We start from the raw sequence: 7477 nt of genomic DNA on the forward strand, positions 1-7477 counted from the left end.
TCCTTACCAGACATAGCACTTTCTTTGATTTTCTTTTCTTTTCTCCTCTGCCATCTGATCCTAACCAGACTTGGCATTTCCCCTTTTTCCTCTTGGGGTCCCAACTGCCTCCTCAAGGTAGTTAGGGTTTCTTTTATTTAACCACCTCCACAGTGATTAGCCACAGTTAATCATATACTCAAATTGAATAATGATAACACAATTAATTATCATAATGGTTAACAATACTTAACAACAGAGTTTTTATATTTCATCAAACAGAGTTTATCTCATAGTCAAATTTACTAATTACCAACATTACTCCTCACGAGGGGCATCACAACTCCAAATCAAAGTTGAACTAAATATCCAACATTGCAGGTTCCAAGTTTTCAAAATCCTTTTTGAAAACTTAAAATCCCTATTGATGGTACAACAGACTACATATTATTGAATTTTCAGTGATATTATGTGTTTATATTAGTTGTAAATTTTTTACCCTTTCAGAGAGATTTGAATATATATATATATATATACATAGTCCAGCTTCTCTAGTAGTTTTCAGTAAAGAGCTGAAGAATTAAATTTGAGCATTTGGCATGTACTTTTTCCAGTTCTCTTGAATAGCAAAAAATATCTTACACTGTGAAAACAAGGATAACTTGGCCATACTGTAAATCACTAGTTTGATGTGAAACTTGTTGTTTTCAGTGTGAATTTTTTGTGGGTTTTTACAGTTTAATTTCTCTAAAATCAGGCAGGAATTTATTGAAATTACAAGTTTGATGGGTAACCCCTGCACAATCCAAATTTCCAAGTGACCTCGGGATTTTTCAGGGTGCTGAATCTATTTATAGTCAAATGACCAGTGTAAATAATACAAATCAAGGTTTCATCTCAATTTTTTCAACCGAATTTCACTACAGAAAGTCCAAAAATAATACTAAAAACAGCTACAAACTAAATTAAAATAAATCCTCCCTCGATCGGGGTGATAATGACGGTGCTCAGAGCAATTAAGAAAATTCAGGTAAGGGAGGATGACAAGGCAACAGAAATTCGGGTAATGATGAAGGAGGACAGAGAGATCAACAGAGAGGATATCATACCGAGGAGGAATGGAGATGAAGTAATGAAGGATGAAGCAGGTGGAGGGAATACGGTAGAGATTGGACGTGGGCACGAAGGCACAGAGGAAGGATGAAGAGAGGTGAGTTGCCATGAAAACGGCAGGTGGCAGGAGAATCGGGAGAAGAGAAGGGAGGAGATTTGGCGGAAGAGATATCGTAAAGGAGGAAGGCGAGACAAAGGAAGGAGGACGATAAATGAAACTGCAGAGGATAAGCGAAGAGCCAAGGTGGTGAGAACATCATGTAAGCTCACAGAAGGACAGAGGAGGCAGAGAAAACAATTGGGCAACGCCGGAAGAGGGAACCGAATGGCAACGAGGAGGAGAATGAGAAGAGAGGCGGAGGAAGAGAATAGAGGACGAAGAAGCTCAGAAAAGAAGGGGAAAGAAATCGAGACGGAAGACATGGCAGAGCAATATCAGACAATTCAGGTGGATACTGAAGATGATGTGAAAATGTTTGATTCTGATGAGGATAGAGCTGAGCATCCAAAAAAGAGAGTATGGAAGGATGTGGGGTCAGCAAAGGACAAACTACAGGAGGACAGAGAGCATGCAGAAAGGAGAAGCAAAGGGCGAGAGGAGGGTGGCGACCTCGGGAGTACCTCGGGTATGAATAGTCGGAGAGGCAAAGGAAATTGCAGGAGCAGAGGAAGAACAGGACGGGGGAGAGGCCGGCGCAGCAGAGGAAGAGGATGGGCGGAAGGGAGACGGGAAGGGCACGAGCCATTACCGGCAAGAAAATACAGAAAGACACTGAAGAAGAAAATACAGTTTGCAGAGCAAGCCTACTGTGAAAACACTAATAAAGATATCAGAAGGATAATACATCATCTGGAGGAAGAAGCAACCCAGGGTCAATCAGGATAAGAAATGGAAGATTGAGAATACCTCCTATCGGATCCAGGATATACTAGAGGTCGCATGACTCTGTATAAAATGGCCTTGCATGTATACTAGGTCATGAAAAGGCTATTGGCAAAGGTTATGGAACAAGTCGCCATGGAAATGGCTGAAATGTCCTAGGGAATTCCTAATCTGAAGAAAGAAATGCAGAATATTTAGATCACCCTCATAATGCAGGATAAAAAACTAGAAGAGATACAGCAGCAGATAAATAAAATCAACCCGGGTGTAAAGAGAGAAGATGATCAGCAGGAAGCCATGGCGGAATAATATTCGAAGATACGTACATGCTCTCTGTAGTTTTTTGAATGCTGATGGATAGTTTGTTTTCCTTTTTTCAGTTTATAATGCAAACAAGAAGCAGTAATAATCTTTTTGACTGTTTAGTTTACATAGCCTGGACAACAAGGATTAGTTTTTTTGCTTTTGGATGGCTGTCAAAAATTTAAGGTGGCCAACAGACCCGGTCTCCCTTCGGGGCAGGTTGAGGCCACCATGAAATTGTACTGGTTTCAATTCGAATTAATGGAAAAAGAATGGTCCCTCCTTAGCTCACAAAAAAAAAAATTAAAATAAATACTAAAATACCCTACTTAATTATATATTTAATTATGAAAAATAAGTTTATTAATTAATTTCAAGTACAACGAAATTCTTAACCATGCCATACTTTAAAAACCAAAGGCCGTAAGTCTACCCAGCCTTCAAATTTGCCAAATCAAAATCAATAGTCGTTGAACGTCAATGTCAGACGTGCAAATTTGAAGTCTGGGTGGACGACGCCTAATCAAAGTCAATAGTCAAATTTGAAGTCTGGGTGGACGACACCAAATCAAAGTCGATAGTCGTTGAACGTCAATGTCAAACGTTAACATCAGCAAGAAAATTTGAAATCTGGGTCGACGACGCCAAATCAAAGTCAATAGTCGTTGAACGTCAATGTCAAACGTTAACATCAACAATACTTTTTTGAATTTATGTCGATTATGATAAGTGAAAGAATTGACATCTCTCCTCACCGTGGATTTCACGTATTCAAGACAACACTCTGATTGATATCGCCTATTCAACTCTTGAACTTCAAATCTAACAGTCTCAGAAACTTTAATGCCCGTGAAGACACAGTTCGTCCCATATGACACAGCATCCTCCTTGGCCTACGGATTCTAAATTTTCAATCCATGCGTAGACCGATCGGACTCATAAATACAACACCCCGACAGATTATTTTTTTCTCTCATTTCCTGTGATAAAAATGGCAGCCTTTAAAGACCAACCTAGGATCATCCTGATTGGATGTGTGGCCATTGTTGTTCAGTTCGCGCAGGTAAATTGCCATTATATTGCATTCTTTTCCTCCCTACTTTGATACATGCTTCATACAATAGAATTGTTATTCATAGATTTAAGTTCAACGTTGTTGCTCTATTAAACTGATTATAATTGAATACGGTGTGCAGATGGTGAGAAAATTGGAGTTGACAATGGCATGGACGCAAGCAATCTTCCATCTGCATACGAGGTGGTAACTTTGATGAAGACTCTATGGAAGAGCTTGATATTTCATTACTGAATATAATTATTGATAGATACATATGAAGGAGAATCAATAATGACCTTCTCCGATCTAGGCCGTCTTGAAAGGATGTACTGATTCTTGCAGAGTCACATTAAACTCACTGATGTGAGAATAGTGGGTGGGGTCATTTGTACAGTTGTGATTAATGTTCTAATGCCTCCCCTTAATCACAACGACCTAAACTTTAACTTCTGTGCTAGTCTAAGTCTCAACTAGGCTTACAACAAAACATTTCATTTTTTATTTCTTGCTAAAAGGTCCATGCTTATTCATTTGTTGGCGCAGTTTCATCTTTACCTTTCTGGCTTTCCTTATGAAATTCCTCTGCTCCTTGCTTACATACTTAACATCATCAATATGCAAAATACCGAACAAGGTAATATAATTCATGTTCTCTCCACTTTCCATGAGGAGTCACCAAAATGCACTCATCTTCAAACATGAGCGGCCTCTGAACAACATTCATGGTCGTATCCTCCATTGTCGCAGCCATATTATAAGCAGATCCAATCAAATTTCTAACAATTGAGTTATAAGATAAAAAACTTTTACTTTGAATAGCATAATCACTAATAGCATCACATTGTTTGTCAAAGATTTCTTCGAACTCGAAAATACTGCAGGACCCAAAAATACTTCCAAATGGATTCATGGAAAAATGATCATAGAAAAGGTCATTTTCAAAAAAGTCTAAAAAGAAAGACATATTAGCTCGGCTCCACTTTACCTCTACCACAGAGAAAAGAACGCAGCAAATAAGACACGTTGGAGATCTAAGAACGCTCCCACACAACTCTTAGCTAGACTCAAATTTTCCTTAAACTCTAGCCAACTTTGACTTCAGAATAGCACCACTCTCGGCTCTGCCTATCACTTCCCCGTATGCATACCAAACTTTCATTGCCCCACTCTTCTGATCAACGTTTTCCAACAATTTCTTCAAAGGGATCGGACAGCTTCACAACGCTTGTAGGTGGCACACAATCCACCATTCTCCAAAAATAACAAAATCTCCAGGCTTAGCATTAGGCAAACAACAGCACAAGGCTCACCGCACTTCACAATCTAATGCCCTTGGCCGGCTCCTTTCGACTAACAGCAACCATATAACTAACAGACTCGGCCCTTGGCTTTATTCCACTATGGACTTTCTATATTCAAAACAAAGCAAACTCAAAAACGAAGGAACAACTCTTCAACGACTCCTTTGACTTCAACTGATGTTTCATGCTTGACGCTCACGTTCAAGCAGCCTCGTTCACCATTGGAGTACACAGAAACAACTCCTCTTGTCAATGCCCATCGATGATTCAATGCAACTCCTTAAGCAACTTCTTCACTACATCACACTCAACGTTCCTAAACAAACTTAGCCTCATTCCTAGGGGTTGGTTTGATGCACGCTGACGTCGATAGTCGAGCCTCTCTCACCACACTACACAAGACCCCATCATGGTTTTTCTGGTCTACAACACCTCTTCCACGCTTCTAAACAACGTTTTTCATAGCTCCACGTTCACCGTTTACTTTGAAATCGATCGTCGTTGGATTCCACTTGTCTGCTAGTAAACAATGATAGCATGGTTGTCAAGATGTTTCTGCAACAAAACGACAACAAAATATCTCATGGGTGATGGCTTTGAGTCAAAAACTTTCCCACCCGTTGGGCTCATTCACACTAGCTCCACACCTCCTCGGCTTGCTTCCTCTCAGCAGCCACTCACAGCCAAAGGAGAAGACTCCACCGTCAACAGAACACTTCACTCTGTTGATCAATAATACCCACAGCTCATACCAACATCTCTCCACACGCAAAACCGATGAGTAGAAATCACAAGAAAGGAGGCAAAGCTCCACACATTGAACTCATTTCTTAACACACAATAATTCCTGGGCATTCCACTAATCTCCACAGAGTGCAGATTCAACAACGCCTCTTCACCTAGCAGGACAACAACACTCCCTCACGTTGCTCTACGCACAAAAGGATAGCAACACTTCTAGACAACGCTCAACGCAGCAGCTCAATGGCTCCTCTAAGCACTTGATCACAGTTCAACACACTACGCACTCCACGCTACTGCTTGATTCACACTTGGTTGAAATGGCTGGTTCATAGGGCATTCACACTTGGCTCACTCACACATGCCACACCAATCTGCATACACACACCATGAGCAGATTCCACATGCCCTTCACACCACGGAGTCGTCACGACTCTGACCACCGGCATCGAGCCCTCACTACTCTCGCCAAACATAGCTCACCTGAGCTCCGATACCACGACAGAAAAGGTAGAAGACTATATGAAAGAGCTTAATATTTCATTACTGAATATAATTATTTATAGATACATATGAAAGAGAATCAATAATGAACTCTGCCAATCTAGGTTGTCTTGAAATGATGTCTGACTAATTCCTGCAAAGTCACATTAAACTTACTGACGTGTGAAGAGTGGGTGGCGTCGTTTGAACAGTTGTGATTAATGTTCTAATAGAGTTACCAGGAAAACAAAAATGTAAGGAGAGCTTTCGTGAATTCTGGTATCGATGTAATAGTAGGTGTCGCTAACGATGAACTGGAGGCCATATCTTCCAGCCAAGACTTGGCAAACGGTTGGGTTAATGAGAGCATTGTGCCCTTCTATTTGGCCACCAATATCAAATACATTGCAGTGGGCAATGAAGTTCTAATAACCCTGGACAACATTCAGTACGTGTCATATCTTGTTTCCGCCATGAACAACATTCAAACCACGGTCTAGAATGCTAATTTGTAGAATAACATCAAGGTCTCTACCGCCCACAGGCCAGATGTTAGCAGTGCCTACCCGCCGTCTAAGGGAGTCTTCATAGACGATGTGAAGGATACGATGAGCCAAATACTCAAATTTCTGTCACAAAACGGCGGTCCCTTCATGGAAAATGTCTATCCATACTTTAGCTACATCGGCGACACAACCCACATTCATCTCAATTACGCTCTCTTTCAGCCCACGACTACACCGGTGCAAGACGGAGATCACAGCTACACCAACATGTTCGATGCCATGGTTGATACTCTTTTGTCGACCATGGAAGCCTTGGGGTATCCAAACATCCCAATCGTCATTACTGAAAGTGGATGGCCTTCTACTGGCGCAGATGTGGCCACCATTGAGAATGCTCGGACCTATAACAATAATCTCATTAAACATGTATTATCGAATGTAGGAACACCAAAGAGGCCGGGAATGAGTATCGACACATATTATTTCGCACTCTTCAATGAGAATTTGAAGCAAGGAAATGAGACAAAGCAACACTTTGGACTGTTCTACCCTAATAAATAGCCTCTATACTCTGTCAACTTCTCACCATGAGTTGTGCTAGAATCCGCATCGCATGTAACCCCAGTCGATGTGGACAATCCCTTATCTCCATTCAGTGATATATGTGATCTTCTAAGTGTATGGTCATTACTTCCAAAATAAATTGTGAACAATAAAATGTCGAGGAAGTTGACTTTACATCTTTTTGGAACTGAAAGCCTTTACATTTTCTTTCAAAAGTAAGGTTGAGCATTTTGAAACAGCCTGTGTAGTTTGCCAATTAAAACTATACAGGCAGACTTCCCTAACTGTTAACCAAAGAAAATATATGTATCAAACCTTCTTTAAAGCTATCGTGCAACCTAAAAATCAGAAATCATGTACTGGGATTTGAGATTTGAGTCTTGCATCAAAATTAAAATAGCACAATTAGTGAGAATTCATGCAAAACATTCTTCAATAATTTCTCTATTTTCCAATAGAGCCGCATATTCCACAAAAATTTAGACTAACTGCATTTATTAGTATCGCTTCCACGCCTATGCAGGTGTCCAACCTATATGCCTCTACA

General features: G+C 40.4%; 1 pseudogene; it reads left to right on the forward strand.

The window, feature by feature from the left end:
• Positions 1-976: 976 nt before the first annotated feature.
• Positions 977-6957, forward strand: LOC149184260 (glucan endo-1,3-beta-glucosidase-like; annotated as a pseudogene).
• The last annotated feature ends 520 nt before the right edge of the window (positions 6958-7477 follow it).

Source organism: Pinus tabuliformis, chromosome 3_2 (genome assembly GCF_031772625.1).
Source record: "Pinus tabuliformis cultivar Carrire ecotype Pingquan chromosome 3_2, CPIR1, whole genome shotgun sequence".
NCBI lineage: Eukaryota > Viridiplantae > Streptophyta > Pinopsida > Pinales > Pinaceae > Pinus > Pinus tabuliformis.